The sequence below is a fragment of the Cuculus canorus genome, chromosome 2, assembly GCF_017976375.1.
Source record: "Cuculus canorus isolate bCucCan1 chromosome 2, bCucCan1.pri, whole genome shotgun sequence".
Lineage (NCBI taxonomy): Eukaryota > Metazoa > Chordata > Aves > Cuculiformes > Cuculidae > Cuculus > Cuculus canorus.
This window is the reverse complement of record NC_071402.1, coordinates 7,137,232-7,154,380: the sequence shown is the minus strand read 5'-3', so window position 1 is coordinate 7,154,380 and position 17,149 is coordinate 7,137,232. Positions and strand designations below refer to the sequence as shown.

The window sequence follows — 17,149 nt, the reverse complement described above, 5'->3', positions numbered from 1 at the left end:
ACAGGCTGCCCAGGGAGGTGGTGGAGTCACTATCTGTGGAGGTATTTAAAAGACAGGTAGACAAGGTGCTCAGGGACATGGTTTAGTGGCAGATAGCAATGGTTGGACTCAATGATCCAAGAGGTCTTTTCCAGCCTGGTGATTCTATGATTCCAAGAGATAGATAGCAGTGGAAATAAGAACATTGTCCTACCTGGGAAAAGTGGTCCTGTCCCCTGTACAGGGGAGCTTGAAGAGGTGGGAAAGAAATCTCTCTTCCTATGGAAAGATGCTGAGTTTTGGGAGAAACAGAGGTTGCCTATAGTTTGGAAGGAAAGTGAATGAATGTATGGAGAGAGAAGCCAGTGAATAAAAGGAAGAACAGCGTTGGTCCAACTTCATTTACCAGAAACACAGCAATCTCAAACACACCTAAGATGAAGAAGCTACAGGTATCAGTTAAAAAAATGATATTTTTTCTGTATCACTTAATTGCTTTCAGGGATCTATTCAAGCCGAACAAGCTTCCAGGATGCAGAGCTCACATTCTGCTTCCCAGACACACCAAGTCAAAGGAGGGAGGGAGCTGAGCATCTCTTTATGAGACAAAGCAGCACGAAGATAGACCCATTCAAGATCATTCTTCCCAAGCTGGACAAAAGCAGAACAGAATTAATTTAATTGTGATTGTAAGGGAGGGAGGAATAGGAGGTGATAACCTTCAAAACTAGAAACAGGTCAGCATAGTTCTCTACCTTGGCTAACAGGGAGAAGGGCAAAAGAGAAAGCAAACACCTGGGAGCCATGCCTTAGCAGTCAGCACGGTGTTTTGCTGGGTTTAACACTGATACAAAACAGAAATGTGGCAGATTTACATGCAGGAAAAACAGAGATGAGTAGAGAGGAGCTGCAGGCAAGTCAGCAGGAGGCAACAGTCAGCACAAGACCACGAGGTTGTGAAGAGTTTCAAGGGGAAGCTGTATGAGGAGTAGCTGAAATCACCTGGTCTGCTCAGCCTGGGGAAAAGAAGCCTGAGGGGAAACCTCACCTCAGTCTGCAGCTTCCTCACAAGAGAAAGAGAAGGAGCAGGTGCTGCTCTTTTCTCTCAACCAATGACAGGACCCAAAGGAATGGCAGGAATATATACTAAGGGAGGTTTAGGTTAGATATTAGGAAAAGGTTCTTCACCTAGGGGGTGGTGGAGCACGGGGACAGCTACCCAGTGAAGTCATCACGGCACCAAACCTGACAAAAATCAAGAAACGTATGTACAACACTCTCAGACATTTGGTGTGAATTTTACGGATGTCCTATGCAGGGACAGGAGTTGGCCTAAGTGATTGTTGTGGGTCCCTTCCAACTCAGGACATTCTATGAATCTATTATATGTCCAGGAAACTGGAGACGAGCATGACCAATCTGTCACATGCTGAAGCACTACCAAAGCCAGAACTTGTTCCCCTCAGGGAATCATGCCTAAGCATACCTCTGCCTCCATCCTAAATGTGACCTAGGGGAGGTCATAGAAGGTGCTGTCAAACAGGGACAAGAGAGGGGACAAGCTGTGAAGCTGTTTCTAAGATGAGAGAGAAAAAAAGAAAGAAAAATGCCTACCGGAGTCTTATTACTTCTAGCTTTCCTGTTTTAAACATGCCGTCGAGCACACTGTGGTTTTTAACAATCTTTTTACAGTCACAGTTACACTGTAAAGACAAATATTAAACCCTACAATGGAACAACAGGGATTTTTCTTAAGAAAGACACTGCATATTTTAATCTGCTATGGTAAAGCAGATGGGTTTCCTGTGAGCCTTGAAAAAGAGATTGCTAAAAATCAATTTATTATAAGACAACTTCACCATGCAGGTGGAAGAGAAAAAATTGTATTCAGTTTCATTTTCTATTGTCACAAACATTATATTTCTCTGTATATGTACTGAGCTTGGCATTCCACAATGCTGCAATATTTTCTCCTCTATTCTCTATATTTCTCTATTCTTATTTTCTATGCATTGAACAAATTGAATTCTCATTTATACACAAAAAAAAAAGTGGAAGTTAATTAACACTTTTGCAGTTTTATTTAAAAAACCTTGCATAACACAGTATGCAGCACCAAAACCGAGCTTTCTGAATGCTTTTACCAAGGAAGGCACTGTGACATTTAAAAAGCAAAGCAAAACGCAGATAGAATTCTATGTACTAAAGTCCGGTGTTATATGCACAATGACCTAACAATTTCAGCACTGAAAACAAACAAATCTACACACCTCTCTACATGCGGATGAGGGTTTATGAACCAAGAAATAGATGTCAGAGTTCACCTTTTTACTTCAGAGTACTGGAGGCAAATCTGGCATGCAGATATGCAATAATAAAACAAATGACAGATGTTTCAATGAAAAGTAAATGTAATCTTGTAGTGACAAACCTGTATCTATGTATCCACAAAAAATTGTATCTATGAGACAAACTGGCAAGATGCAGACTGTATGGGTGGTCTGAAAGATGAGTAGGCTAACAGGCCACACTCAGAGGGTGGTGATCAATTGTTTTTACTCAGGCTGGTTTGCCACAAGTGGAGTCCATGAAGAATCGATACAGAGCCTCGCATGGTTCAATATTATAAATGATCTGGACCATGGACTGAAAAGCCAAGATTCCTGACAAGACCAAACTGGGTGGTGAGCTGGACAGACCAGAAGGGAGAGCCATCTTATAGAGAGACGTGGACAGATTGGAAAGGCAGTAAAACAACAACATACGAAGCTTAACAAAGACAAGTGCAAAGTCCTGCACCTGGGATGATGTAGCCAAAGAACCCAGCACAAGCCAGGCTGTGAGTGGCTGGGGTGCAGCCTTCCTCGTAAGGGACTTGGGGGTCCTGGGAGTCAGCAGTGAGCCTCTGGAGCAAAAAAAGCAAATTGGATCTTGGGCTGCATTGGCAGAGGCACTACTAGCTGGGAGAGAGATGTAACCAACCCACTCTGCTCAGTGCTTGTAAGGCCAGATTTGGAGTACTGTGTCCAGTTCTGGTCCATACAATTCAAGAAAGACATAGACAGACTGGGGAGAATGCAAAGGAAGGCCACAAAGATCATGAAAGCAGGGCTGAAGAACGTAACCTATGAAGAAGGATTGGAGGAAGTCTCTTCTGACTAAAGGTCTCTTCTCCCTTGAGAAGAGCAGGGTCAGAGGAGACCTCATTGCTGTACTCAAGGGGCAGCTACTAATGGGACAGAGGGTTTCTCTTCATGAGGAGCAGCAGGGAGAAGAACAGGGGCAACCATTACAATTTGCCTGGGAGTGTTTTCATCTCTGCTTGAAACAAAGTTATTACTGCGAGAACAACCAATGACTGGAGCAATCAATGGTAGACACCCCATCACTGGAAGTTTCAGAATGTGATTGGACAGGCTGCTAGATGATTTCATCTTGGCTCCCTTTCCCACAAAAGGTTGGACCAAATGATCTATTGAGGTCCCTTCCAATCTGAAATGTTCTGTGATCCTAAGATGATGAAAAATATTTCACAGTGGGCAGGTTTTGTCATAATTCCCCTCAGATATTGCTTGATGCAAAAATTAACCTGATGGGAATATTTCCAATTTTTTCCAGCTTCTGTGCCACCACCTGGGAAATGTTAAACCCATCCTGTATCTGCAAAGGTTTTCATTGGCTGTAAAAATGAGTAGTATTTTTCCACCTTTCCCTTATTTCCTTTCTTTAAATTCTTCTAAACCTTGGCTTCTGTTGTTTTGTTACTTTGGGTTACTTTTGGTTGGTTTAAAAATGTTCTTTAATTTACATTCAATTCAGAGAATACTGTCTTCCTTTAACAGTCTGGAAAATAGAAGAGACCATGTAAATGTAAACTATTTCACATTTTATTATTCCAGATAGACACCAGTTAGTTCTGCAGAACAATACTGGCATATAGACTGGCAAATAAGCTACCTTGTTAATAACTAAACCAGAGGTGAAAACCTTTGCCTATCCAAGGAGAATTTTCTCCATTAACATCATAGGAGCTGAGAATATCGATACCTGGTCTTTCAACTAAGCACTTTTCTACATTCAGAATTGAAAAACTTGTTCATTCTACTCAAATGAAAAGCATAGAAAAGTCTGTCCATCAATAATAATTCTAGTCACCACCTTGTGCAGCCTTCTGCTTATGATGCAGACTCCATAGCAGACAATGCACTACTTTAGAAGATGCCATGCTCCATCATAGTGTTTTGGAGAGCACATCCATGGGACCTATAGCAAGAAATTTTCTGACTGCGAGTGGGTGTGTATTTATGTTCAGACTCAAAACAAAAACCCTACATTTCCCACAAAATAGTATTTTTTAACAGAAATAAAAATATTTAGATGGATCTGAAGCATTACATTTTGGTGAATCAGCACATTTTGAGGGTTTATGGTTTTTTTTCTTTTTTTAATTTAAATAGCTTTTTTCTATAAATATTTTTTTCTAAATTTTAAATTAGAAGAGACATTTCAAAATAAAACCAAACCTGAACTTTCAGATAAGTTTACAGAACTTTTAATTTCCATCTTTTTTCCCAAAACAAATTTTAGAAGATCAATACTTCCCACAAGTTGATGTTAATTTAAGTGAAAACATTTTTTGATTGACAAATCTTTCACTGCAGGGAAAAAATCTTTATTAATTCTTATAGAATCATAGAATGCTCTGGGTTGGAAGGGACCTTCGAGATGCCATTCAACATGACCTTGAACACTTCCAGGGAGGAGACGTCCACGATTTCCCTGTGCAATCTCAGAAATAATCCTTCTCTCTGTTCTTATTCACCAACTACTCTGTTTACTCACAGAGGACTTTATTTTCTTAGATAACCAAATGCATGGAAAGGTTTTCTAGAGGATTTCGCCTCAAGTGGTAAGAATTTATTTAGAACCTGGCAAGGCTTTCCATTGCACATTACTTTGTATTCATCAACAGGGAGTTTCACTTTTCTACATACAGCTCTGTTAAGCTAAGAGGTCTTGCCTGTATGTAAAAAAAAAAAAAAATATATATATATATATTCAACACTGATTTACTGATAATAGGATATTGTTAGTCTTGACAAAGATTCATAAATAAAATAAGACAAATATTGCTCTTAAAATTAAAAGGAAGGAGCTTACACTGTTTCTTAGCAGTCCCACTGGAAGAATAGAAGAGATTTTTTTTTTTAAATTAATAGTTTAGGTTCCCGGTAAGAAACTGACCTGTAAATCCTCAGCTACCTGACCTGTAAATCCTACCCAAAAAATCACAGCAGTCAAGTGAACATCAGTTGTGGAAGATCATGTACTACATTGCACAGTAGTGGAGAGGGATGAAAACAAGCATTTAAGTTGTCTTCTCAACATGTTGCCAGCAATGTCTCAGACACAATTTTTGCCAGCAGCTATAGTTGTCAACACTTGCAGCAGCAAAGCATTTCAGCCTCCTTCCTGTACCTCCAGACACTGTTGGTGAGGACACCACAGGCTGGAACTGGCACAGAATATCCCTCACCCAGAAAGCAGTTGCCATGAAAGCCACTGATGAGTGAAGTGTGACATTTAGTATCAGGGGAGCTGGAAACAGAGGCACTTTGACTGCACTTTGTATATATCACTCACATTGGCAGAATTGTGTAAGGGTTGGGGGAAGAGAGGCACGGTTTACTGTTCAGATTTCTCAATTTTTTCTCAATTCTACACAGCTCAGGCTTTAGTTATTCACTCAGCGTCATATTCTACACACCTCAGGCTTTAGCTATTTATCCAGCATCATAATGCTGGTCCTCTTGACTTCAACCAGATTCAGAAAGACTTACTGTGAATCAGCCATGAAAAATCTACAAACACATTAGAAGATTAGGTTCCAAAGTGATGAAGGAAAAGTCCAGGTAACAGTCCTGAAGAAGGTAAAAAGGGTCAATCATCAGTGTGGCTCAATGTCACTCTAACAGTAATTTAAGTAATAAGTCCTTGAGATGCAATTCTTTTCACAGGGTCATTGATTTGCTTACTACCAGACATACTTCATCCATTTGGGAATCAACTTCCAATCCTTCTTCTCTCCCTGCACATAAAAGTCTGTTATGGCACAAATAAGATATTCACAACTACAAGTGTTGTCTGCAAAGAATTGCTGCTAAATAATAGAAATGTCTTTATTATTATTATTATTAATGTGCAGCCATAACACCTGCAAACACTAGAAACATGCATATTTCTTTAAGAGAAGCTCTGTGTTCCCATAAACGCACCCACACAAAGCACTAAATTACTCCATCAAACAAAGGGAACTGCCTATTTGAACCACTGCAGAGGTGTGCTTAAGCCATGTCTGAACAAGCTCTCTCAGGGACAAAGGAAGGATAACTCTCTGCTTGGGCTAAAGAGGGTGGCTACTGAGAAGGAGAGGATCCCAGCGATGTCCTAGCACACCTGGCCACCAGGCTAAAGCATTTACAGTGCCTCTGATATTGAAGCTGGCTCATGGGGTTTGCACCCTCAAAGCTCAAGGGCACTTTCCAAACGTGCTACTCTTTTGCCAAATATGCCATTTAGTCCCTATTTCTTACCACTAAAATCCTACAGTATTCATACTGTGGAGCAATGCTAGGGGCTGCTCCTGCATTTTCTCACTGTGGCAGTGCAGCAACCAGCCAGGAGTACAAAGTGGGACATCATACACAGGAACATGATGGCAGACCAGAGGAAAGGTGGTCTGGTGATGTGAAATACCACAACAGACTGGAACTCTAAATGACAAAGGATGTAGACCTGCACATGATCCCTCCTGAAAAAAATGTCACTATGCCACATTTCTTAAAAAAAATAAATACACATGAGAAGGGTGTCTGGAGAAGAGGCTCAGGATGTCCATGCTCCCATCCATATTTTGACAGTAATTAAGATTGGATACACTTGGTAAAATGACAGACATCTACAGTGTGAATGGCTGTTCCTCAACAATTTTTGCAGGTTCTTATTTAGACAGTGGAGATGAAGTTTGAGCACAAACTTTCTATTCTAAAAAGGGTTTAAACCAGTTGTCTGTGTGGTGCCTTAGAAACACCTGTTTGTCTTCCCTGTCCATGAAAAGAAAGCTGGTAGCTGTTTTGTATGAAGTTGAATCCACTGCTGATCACTAAAGTAAAGGAAATTAAATTCCACCCTGGACCAGGATATAAAATGCAAACACTCGTGGAACTCTTTCTTCCCATATATGAACTACCAACAGCATTTCTGCATGGGCAGATAAACAGAGTTCATTACTGTTCAAAGAGCTCTCAGATTGTGTGACTGGTCATCAAAATAGAGAGGGGTGAGGAGGGGCAGGGCACTCATCCTCTCTCTAGTGGTCTGGCTGCACAAACTAATGTCTCACATGCCAATATCCCTCCAATTTTGTACCCATGCAATCATCAGAGGAAGTAGTTTCATCCAATGCAAGTCCATCCTCCAGAGTGGGAATAAAAGAAGCTGCATTACCTTAAAACAGTTTAACTCCAAAGTTGGTATGAGAGCAGAAAAGACAACTGCTGATAATGAGACCGTCATACCTGTTCCAGATGCATCGTGGCTGAATAACCATTTCCATTTAGGAAACGTATCAGAATGGAAACTACTCATAATCAAGATTCGCTCCACCACTCACACTGTATAACTTGTGGCATATACCGATTTTAGATCGTATGTCTGTCTTAAGACTAAGAAATACTGTTTTTTCTAGCCAGAATAGGCTACAGAGATTCTGTTGCCAACCATAACATATAAAAGAACCCATAAAATTACAGTCACACACTAAGCCATATGTCTCACATTTAACTTAATGTTTATCTTGTCAGGAAATCCAGCTAGACCATGCCAACATTTTGTTTCATTCATGCTGTCTTCAAAATCATCTGTTGTTGAGGGAGGAAAAGGAAGGAGGGAGCAATGAAAATGCAAGAGAGTTATCTAAATATATAATAATAAGGAATAAAAGTCATGTTAATCTCACAAATTAGGCTCTAAAAATGTAAGCATTGTATAAAACAATCTGCCAGTAACAGCACTCACCTTTACTCCTCTGCCAAGGATTGAAGGCATAATCCCTAACTTCATTTGGAAAATAAACAATAATTCTACAATCTGCCTTTTATACATCTACAGTAAGAGGTGGACTCTCAACTTCTGATAAGCCTTATTCAGCTGAAAGGTTTTCTGTTTTTCTCCGCTGAGGAAGTCACCTTGACATGCTACAGACCTGGTATCAGCCACCCTTGAAGGATACTTACAACAAAAATCAATTGCAATGTAGACAGAAGCAAAAGAGTGCAATGGCAGCTACTTCTTTCAAAATTATCTAAAATCCTTCACATTGAGAAAAGCATGTCCTTATGTAAAACACGGCTCACACAACTAAGTAATTTATCATGAAAAATTATTGAGAGAGATGTGGACCCAGTACATTTACAAGTCCCAAGCTGTTCTACAAAAGAGGGGCATTGGTCCTGAAAGCAAATCTTTTATAAACTGTGCCTTTGGTGGGAAGATGGGATAAGAAGGAAATGACTAAGTAAGGTGATCTTTTCTTAGTAATTGCTGATTATTACTGCTGAACAGATGACTATTCCGAAGCCCATCCTTTAAGCCTTGAGTTATCTTAGATATGGTAAAAGGTCTCCAAACCAGACATAATTAAATCACTGACCTGAGGCATTATTTCCCAGAACAGTCATCTGCCATGTACAGAAGCAGGGCAAGCCAGACCCATTTTGCTATAAACATCAGCACTTTTCCCCTGGCAATGCATATTCCTCAAATCCCCAGAGGAAGCCACTTATATCTAGGAATAAACCTGCCCTTGACAGGCCAAAGATGCTTTGATAAGTTCATCTTCGTCTCTGTCATGCTCTGCACGACATGTCATGCTTTCCTCCCAGAGTCCTTGCCAGCTTCCTCTGGGTATCTCCATGGTCAGAAGTCCTCATGGAAATGCTCTTTGCATGTGTTGTTGGATTTCTCTCTCTTTCAAAACAACATCTCTCTGAAAGCTCCTGCTGACCCCAGTCCTGGCTATTCAAAAGCTTTTACAGGCCACACACTTTTCATTATAGATGGGTAAAAAGCTGAACTGTATAAAATTATTAGAAAGCTCATCCAACCCCACAGCTGACCCCAACTTGAGCAGGTGATTGGAACAGAGGTCCCTTCCAACCTGAATTATTCTATGAATCTATCCCATGAACAAAAATGGGTGTTGGATATTCACTTCATCAAAGAGCAAATAGAATAACAGTCCCAGAAAGAAACTATGACTGGCTAAAAAAGACAGGCAAACAAGCTTGTAATTTCTGGTGTTCCCTTTATCTAAATTAACCTCAACCCAGAAAAGTCCACACAAGAAGCACTTATTGCAAGAGCAATAACTTTTGTGCTTTGCCTGGTCTGTCTACAGCTGATCCCCATGACTCCAAAGAGTTTCAAATGAGGCACAAGGGAGATTGATGTCCTCAGATTCACTCGTTGTAATAGAATGCAGAAGGAAAACAGAGAGAAGAAAAGCCCAGATGCATTGAGGAAAGGGCTTAGCTCTAGGTTGCATCGTTTTAAAAGAGTTCTGTTAGCTGCGTTTATTCTTACAATATACTGCCACTTGTTGCTCTGAGGGAAGCACCTGTGCTTGTATGGTAAGCAAACACCTGACTTTGGGAGAGGAAACAAGGCAGGAGTGCTGATGCAGCCACCTGTATTCCTCCTGCCTGCAGGGGTAGTGACCAGAATAGCTAAGGTCATATCCTTGTTGACTCCTATCCCAACCACAGTTTTCTTTGTAGTGAAAACAGTGAAGGATTCCCATCACAGCCAGAATTTTATGATGCACAGTGCAGGAATTTCAAATTGGAGAATTAAGCCCTTGCTTCTCACTTTTACTCGTTTTGCACTATATTGTGTTTGTGACCTCTATTCACAACGTCTCATGACTAGTGCCCAACACAGTCAGTTAACTCCTTCTATTCTTGGAACAACTGTCTTTATCTACAGTGTGTCTTTGATCTACCACCTGACAATGCAGCAGATACTCCCTGTTGCACTGCTGATTCTGGCATTAGATGTGTCCTATTTTAATCTAACTAACCCGTTTCAGGGTCCCCCATCATCACTACATCTGGGCCACTCAACATATTGTCATGGAGGCTTCAAAGTTCATAGCAGAAAAAGCACATACATGCTGAATCAAATTTCACCCTTGTAAAGCCCAAGTTGAGAGCTTGGATATGTCCTTGGAGGCTGTGTAGAAAAATGGATAAATCTCTTTGAACACAAAACAATGCTTGTGCAGCAATAACTCCAAGGCTCACAATTCAGCAAGGATCTTGACATCTGCTGTTTATCCCCAATCAGGAGTACGGAGCAGAGGAACAGAGTAGTCATGGTTACATCCTCGTCCCTTATGCAGGTCACTGCTACCTCATCGGGTGCTATCAGGATCAAATAGTCCCAGATTAGGACAAATTGACTTCCCAAGTCATCCAACATAGTGTGTTTCACTGTGTGTAGTCTCCTTATGGCTCTGGAGAATGATTAACTTGCCAAGGATACTAATTAACTGGGTATGAGGGGCCTTGCATGTGTGATGTAGAGTCTGGCAGTCACGCACGCATGTCACCACAGAGAACTGTTGATCCAGTGGTTGCCAGAAACAAAGGAAATTCATTACCGCCCCCCTCCCCCCCCCCTGCTGCTAGTGCTCAATGTATGTACAGCATGTGCTGCTGTAGGCAAGAGGGTTATGCTGTTGTGTATTTTTAGTTCAACTAGCAGAGACTATTTCTGCATTCCAGTTTCTGATGCTGAGTTATCCCACCTTCTGTTTCTCGATTAGGGTATTATTATTAGCTGCACTAAACCGATGAGCTTCTCAGCACGATAAGTTTAATAAAGCACTAATGTCACCCACTACCGACACAAGCAACCTAAAGGAAACAAGGCCTAATTTACAGTGCTACAAAAACTTAGCAAGTCTGCTGATCATTCCTCACAAGATGTTTTGCCATTTTTTTTCCCCAACAATCTTTCTTCTATCTGCGTACAAAATAATTGATGAAATCCAGAAACTATTTCTCCCTTTCCATCCATACAAGACAAAGGCTGTTCACCCAGCCTACTGGGATTATTATTCTTCTCTGTTTTGGGCCAACCTGCAAATGTTGACTTATTGCAAAAAGAAGTAGCCTGGCCAAGGTAATGGAAATAATAATGTCTCTCTACCTTTTTTTTTTTTCTGCTTCCCAATGCATCTGACTTTGCTGCTCAGTTCTGCAAACAAAGACAAGGAACATTCTGGTGGTCATGATGTCCAAGGCTAAAACAGCAGCATGACTTTGATCTGTCTATGGCAGCCAACAAAAGCTTTTCAACTGATGGGGTTCAGGCTTCCACGCCTTTCTCAAACAACAATCTCTTCACAGCCTTGTGCATTATCTTTCTTTCTGAAAAGACTTTTATGTGGGGGGGATGAATCCTGCTGTTTCCGAGGTCAGTGGCAAATATTCTATAGCCTCCAGCAGTGAAAGAGCTGAGTGGCTGTAGAGCAAAGCACTCTAGAACATAACACAATGCAACTTTATTTTCTCTAACATCTACTCTGGTAAACTGAGCCCTCACAAAGCTCAGCTTAAGCACAGCTGCAAAGGGAGAGAGAAACAGAGAAAACAATGGGAAGACATGGACAGGAAAGAGAAGTTTTCAGCTGAGGTTTTAAACCAAGTTGTGAAGGCAAAGAAAAGAAATAGGGCTGTGCTGCTGCATGGTGTAAAACAGATTTATGAAGTGTAGTGTTTTCTGTAAGCGCCTGTAAGAAGAGTCACTTGCAGCAGCAGATGCTGCTAATCTCTAATGAAATATATCTGCCTTGTCCTACAGAGATCCTCATGTCTTATGTGGGATAGTTGGGTCCTAATAGCACAGAAGAGCTCTGAAGATGTAAGGCAGTACCTGCTGAACTCAGGTATGCAATCAGACAGATAGTGAAGAGTTTCTACAGGTATGGGCAGCTAGCAAGCCTGCATCACAGGTTCAAATCCTGTAGCTCGGCCTCAGTCCTCTACAGAAGCCAAAATACCAGTTAAGGACTTAAATTTTACTACATCACATAAATCCAGAAAAGTGGTATACACAAGGACATGATCTTCCATAATTGTGTGCTGCCCTGTGTTTTCCCATCGCCTCTAAAACAAATGGGAAACTTTCCTATGCAAACAAAATCATTTCAGCAATTATTTCAAGCAGGCATTCTCAAGCTGACATTCACAAGCAAAGAGCCTATTTAGCTAGACCACGAGTTTGCACCATCTGCAAGCATGATCTGCCCACAATAAGGTCAAGTCACAGCTACTGAGAACAAGAAGAGGCTATGAGTGAAAAGAGAAAGAGATGGAATGATGAAAGGATGGAATTTTTCATACTGAAACACCCCACTTGTAGAGGGCTCCGTGAAAGGAAATACTGGTCCTTTTGCTCTGTTCTTTACGAAATCATTCTCAGAAAATAAGAGTTTTTCCTACTGCCACAGTGGTTTCGGCAGTATGGGCTGACACATTGGCAGAGATAAAAAGTTTCACTAAAACCACATCTTCCAAGTAACACTCATGTTCTTTTGGGCCATAAAAAAAATATAATGGAATGATGCTTCCTAGCCTCAGAAATAAATGCAGTATTAGTATCATGTTAGGATCTAAAATTACACATTAGAAGGTGCTGGCAGAGTCAAATTCTTTCCTAGTCACACAGATCTGGATAGTAATGTAACAGGAGAAATTTATTTGCTCAACTAGCTGGACAAAGAGCCTGCTGCTCCCCAGGTTGCTAAATGGAGGTGCCGGGGTCCTAATAGCACAAGAAGTCCCTACCAAGCCAAGTTATGTTATGACGGTCCCGCTTGTCATCATGCTGAATGCTGTGAATCCTTAAAAAACACACTGTTACCAGGAGGTCAGAATATGAAGTTTTGATGCAAGAGAGTCTGACATCAGTTTATTGCAGCATCACTGCCACACATTATCAATACAAGTCTGTGATATAAAAAGTCATATCTGCAATTCCTCCTTTAAAGTCCAATAGGATACATAAGATCTGACCTATCCATGACAACACAACAAAGATAAAAATGAATAAGAAGAAATGTAGGTGAATATTTCTATTAGACACAGATCAGAAAGTACAAAAGTGAGAACTTGGTAAATATATATAACATCAGAAGCTCAAAATACTTCTCAGGCTCCGTCACAACTATGACCCTAAGGATGAGAAAACATAATAAGTCTCAAGGACACATTAGGATAACTGTATCTACCTACAGTGCTTCATGGTACAGTAAGAGAAGTGAACTTTGTGGATCCCTCTGTGTTGACTGCAAATAAACTTAGATTTCTCCTTGGATGACAGCAGGACCAGAATCACTCTTTACCTGACACAGCCATGAGTATGGTTTACTTCAATACTGACAGACAGACACATTTGAGGTGTGGGACCTCCAGACAAAAAAGAAACTACAAAAAAGCACATATGAAACCAAGATGCAGAAAGTCATCAGATTTTTGACAGGTTTGTAGAAGAAACAGAGAGAGCACAGACACACTCTTTCTCCAGAAGATTCCCTTTTCACCTGGGACAACACATAGACGTCAGCAGCATCTGTTGAAAAGAAAGAAATTCTGCCTTTCACACTTTGTTGGGATGCTTTGTCTGCTGCAGTGAACCAGGGAAGAAGTAAAATTGCTGAATAATAGAGTTCTTAATCTTGCAGGAACTAATAATAGGATTAGAAAAAGAATAAAATCATGTCTTTTTGGATTTGGAAGTTCTGGAAAAAAACAACTTCTGACTCACTTGCTTGACAAGTTGAAGTCAGGCATGTCATTGTGTTGACCTTCTGAAGAAGGACTCCAATCAGACCAGTAGCTACAGCCACTCCAGGTAGTTTCAGCCCATCACCTCCTGGAGCAGTGTTAGCAAAGCTCATGGTATATTACAGGCCCTGGTTTCTTTGCGTGTCAGGCATTGCCAGCCTGCAAGGAAGCCAGCTGGGTACAGGGAAGCTCGGAATAAATACTCTCAAATTGGGATACCTACACTATTCATGCTCTTAGGCACACTTTTCACAATACCTTGTAGCTGTGCCTCTGGGAAAGAGACTCCCAAGCTGGTAGGGAAGGTTTTAACTCATGAGTAAGAAAGATGATGGAGCCCCAGGAGATGATGAACAAAGAGATCAAGAGCTTCCAATAAATAAGCCAATAGACTAGAAAAGGTGTGCTCTAGGTGAACACGAAGGTCCAAAGGAACATAGGTATGATTCACCCTTGAGAAGAACCTGCCAGGCTGATATCTCAGGAAGTTGAGTATTTTCCAGAAAAAAAGAGAGGTTTTTTTTTCCTTATCAGGTATGGACAGGTCACGTCTGCTGCTAATTTTAAGGGAACCAAACAGTTAGGGAGCATCCAAGCTTTGATGTAAAGACCTCACCCTGTCCTTACTCACTGTGAAAACTTTTATTATCCATGGTTACATGTCTGTCTCATTAAGCAGCAAATCTACCCAACTGCCATACAGTATAAAGGGAAAAAAATGTAATATTGCAACAGGGAAAGTCACTGAGTGTGATTATTGAGTGGAGTAATAAACAACAGTTTACACATAGCCTCAAAATAAAAGGAATAGCATTGCTAAACTAAATGTAAGGTGCAACATTCATCATCAAAGCATCTCTTGCTCAGGTTTCTACAGAGTACGATCTGGAAAAACAGCAGCTTCCATATTTAAAATAATAATAACAAAAATCTCTGGCTACAGCCTTTCAGAAATCCCTGTCTCAACCTGTTGGCAAATGCTGAGTTTTAGACAGCAACTGTTGTGTAGGTCTTCTTTTTTTTTCTGCCGGTGACTAATGAAAATAAGGATCCAGATTTTAAAAGATGCTTAGTAATATAATTAGATACAAAAATAGCTCTTTTCCTTAGAACAGTGCTAGTGAACAACACTAAGTGGGCATCAAGAGACCAGTTCTTAACAGTCGTGCACAAAGCAAAGGAAAGATGGTTCTCTTCCATTGCTAAGCAAATAAAACATAATAGAACAAGCCACAAGGTAAAATGAAAAAAAATCTCTCCTAAGCTTTCCAGTTTAATCTAGGGAAGAAGGGGAAGAACTGAGCATTAAAAATCAGTTATCTGAGGTGGGGGAACATCTTTGCTGCCAACACCAATATCAGACTCGGTGCCCTGACTTTCCATAAACCACTAGCCCTCCACAGTTTTGTTGTTTGGTTTTTTTTTTATGTCAAAGCAGTGCTCAGGAAAACACCAACCTTTCCTGCCTTCCTCAGAGCCATTTCTAAGAGAAGTTTTGCAGCCTTGTAGTAATTAGAAATCTATGTATGAGTTCTGTCTTCCTCCTAATAATCTGCCACAGCTAGCAGCAAATTAAAGACTGCATAAGAATACTTGCAGCGTGTTAATGTGTAATCCCTGAAGACCTTTGGCCTTCAGTTATTGCTTGCACTAATGACAGGATCACTGCTCCGCACCTTACTGAGGTGCCCCTCAATCGTGCATTTTACATCTCCGCAACACATATAAACAGGATTTTGATTCTGTTACTAGTCTCTCAGTGTCAGAAGCATGATGGTCTGTGTTCTTTTTACAGACATTTTTACAGATATTTTTACAGACACTTTTATTCTTCTCTGTTAATAACAAAGTAGAAGTTATAAGACTTAAATATTCTCTAAACGTGAAGCAAACACAAAACCTTGCACAGAAATACACTGTATAATGTGGTGAGGCTAATCTTGTGTCCTGAGGACTGTAGACCTACAGTGCCACAGTTTAATTAAGGTAAGTAACCAAAATCCATCCTCTTCGGTTAAGCATAGTGTTCACTATCATTCTTATTCACATGGATCAAACAGCCCTTTGTAGAGAAGACCTGTTGTGATGACAAGGTCAGGTTTCTGAGGAAATTATTTTGCAAATCAAAGCACTGATTACAAAGACGTGTCTGGGGTTCATTTTTCTAGACCTTGTCCTATCAAGTTCCCTTGCAATGGGACATAATTCCCATGTAATTTTTACACGTCTGCATAAGAACTGGACTTGAGGTCCTGCCTACCCCAATTCCTTGTTTTTCTTTATCTTGTGGGAGGAGGATGCATATAATCAGAGAGACAACGTGAGCTCCATTCTGTCTTCTGCTCTATATCTATAACAATAATTTATCTTTCAGATCCTGCTGATTTTAAGGAGATCTGCAAGCAAGTAGCAAAACACAGGACTGGGACCAAAAAGCCTCATGATTTTCAAATCAAGTTTAACATGAAAGACAGGTGCCTCCTAGTTTTTACTACATTACTTGGTATTGAGTCATATCCCCACAGTATAAATAGGAAGCAGAATTATAACTGTATTGTATCATCGGACAGACTCAAAAGCCTTCTTTTGAAACAACTACCATCATTAAAGCCAGAGTCATTTCAAGCCACAAAGATAAAGATGAGTTGAGGAGGACAAGGGAAAATCAGGGCACCAGACAGGGAAAACAGGGGTTTGGAGGAGGTAGGGACAGCAGCAGCATCTCTCTTTCTCCTCACTGCTGACTAAATAAATAATTAAATAAATAAATACAGTTATGTGGAGGTGCAAAGAGCACTATGCAGTTTTTACATAGGAAACACTCGCCACTTGGCTTAAACTTAGTTCTTATTCTCTCCTCCTTCATGCTTCTCCAACATGGACTTTCTGATCCACAGATATTTGCCTGCGCAAGGACCTCCACACTTTGGATCTGTTCTGTTTCTAAAATGACAAGGACTGTCCCCATGTGCCTTTGGATTAGAGATATTCTTCCTACCTTTTTAAATGTACCCACTACATGCTTTCTCATGCACAGATGAAGTGAGCATCTCCTACTGCCTGGCCATCACACTCACATCTTAAAGAACATTTTATTTTTTTTTTTCTTCTTAGAAGGAGTAAAGGTTTAAGATCAGTGTTTTTACAAATATATGTATACATATATTTACAGGTATTTTCGGATTGGTATTGTATTCATTTAATTTGGCTTTAAAGCACTTAAGGTAAATGTGCCAGTTGTGGAGTACAGTGAATAGTCT

General features: G+C 40.5%; 1 protein-coding gene across 6 annotated transcripts in view; it reads right to left on the bottom strand.

The window, feature by feature from the left end:
* Positions 1-17,149, bottom strand: part of FAM135B (family with sequence similarity 135 member B) — a 265,525-nt gene that overhangs the window by 188,019 nt on the left and 60,357 nt on the right. The window lies entirely within an intron of this gene.